The sequence below is a fragment of the Austrofundulus limnaeus genome, unplaced genomic scaffold, assembly GCF_001266775.1.
Source record: "Austrofundulus limnaeus strain Quisiro unplaced genomic scaffold, Austrofundulus_limnaeus-1.0 Scaffold654, whole genome shotgun sequence".
In the NCBI taxonomy this organism is placed as follows: domain Eukaryota; kingdom Metazoa; phylum Chordata; class Actinopteri; order Cyprinodontiformes; family Rivulidae; genus Austrofundulus; species Austrofundulus limnaeus.
Window position 1 is genome coordinate 132,205 of NW_013953056.1, and position 850 is coordinate 133,054.

Below are 850 nucleotides of genomic sequence, written 5' to 3' on the forward strand. Positions count from 1 at the left end.
AAAGTAAATTTATTTTCACAATTATTTATTTATTTATTTATTTATTTTTGCACATATTTATGGTCAATGGAAACGCAGCTACCATGACGGACAGAATTTTGCACCCACTGACACATAGGTGGGCAACCAAAGAATAGTATACCTCTGACCCATCCCCAGTGGGTGTAGGCATAATAAATGACTGCATTTTATTTATTTACTTCATTCCTGTGTGGCACTGTAGCTTAGTGGTCAAAGCATCTGTCTCGTAAACAGAAGATCCTGGGTTCAAATCCCAGCAGTGCCTCACTATGCATATGTAAAAAGACTACTTACCTAAATATTGGTAAGCACATCATAGGCTACAGTGGTTATAAACCATCAGACTTTTAGAAAAGATACACTGTTCAAATGCAACACATTTGTTTTTGCTCCCATTTTTCATGAGCTGAGCTCAGATCTAAAACATTTTCTATTTACAAAAGACAACCATTTTTCTCAAATGTTCCCAAGTCTGTCTAAGGCCCTGTCCCAATACCTGCACTCCCACCCTCGTTCTGCCCTTGTGCGCTTCAAATACACGTTCATGTTGAAGGGTTTGAGTGCGTAGTGTGTCCCATATTCTCCACATCCACCCTTCGCCCCGCCCATTTTGGGTACTATTTCCGACCTTCCGTGAAGTCTGCATTTCTATGGACTTTGGTGACGTGTATTACCCACAATTCACTGCTGCCAAAAACAGCTACCATTTTTTTTTTAAATAAACCTTTATTGAGCATTCAAACATGGTACAAATAATAACAATGATGCCAGGGGGAATGAAGAACTGTAAGTGAAAAAAAGAGGATAAAGTATGTATAATAAATGTAAT

The 850-nt window shown here is 38.4% G+C and overlaps 1 non-coding gene across 1 annotated transcript; it reads left to right on the forward strand.

Moving 5' to 3' along the window:
• Positions 1 to 213: 213 nt before the first annotated feature.
• On the forward strand, positions 214 to 286 carry trnat-cgu (transfer RNA threonine (anticodon CGU)). The gene has a single exon. It is a non-coding gene; the product is annotated as a tRNA-Thr (tRNA).
• Positions 287 to 850: the final 564 nt, after the last annotated feature.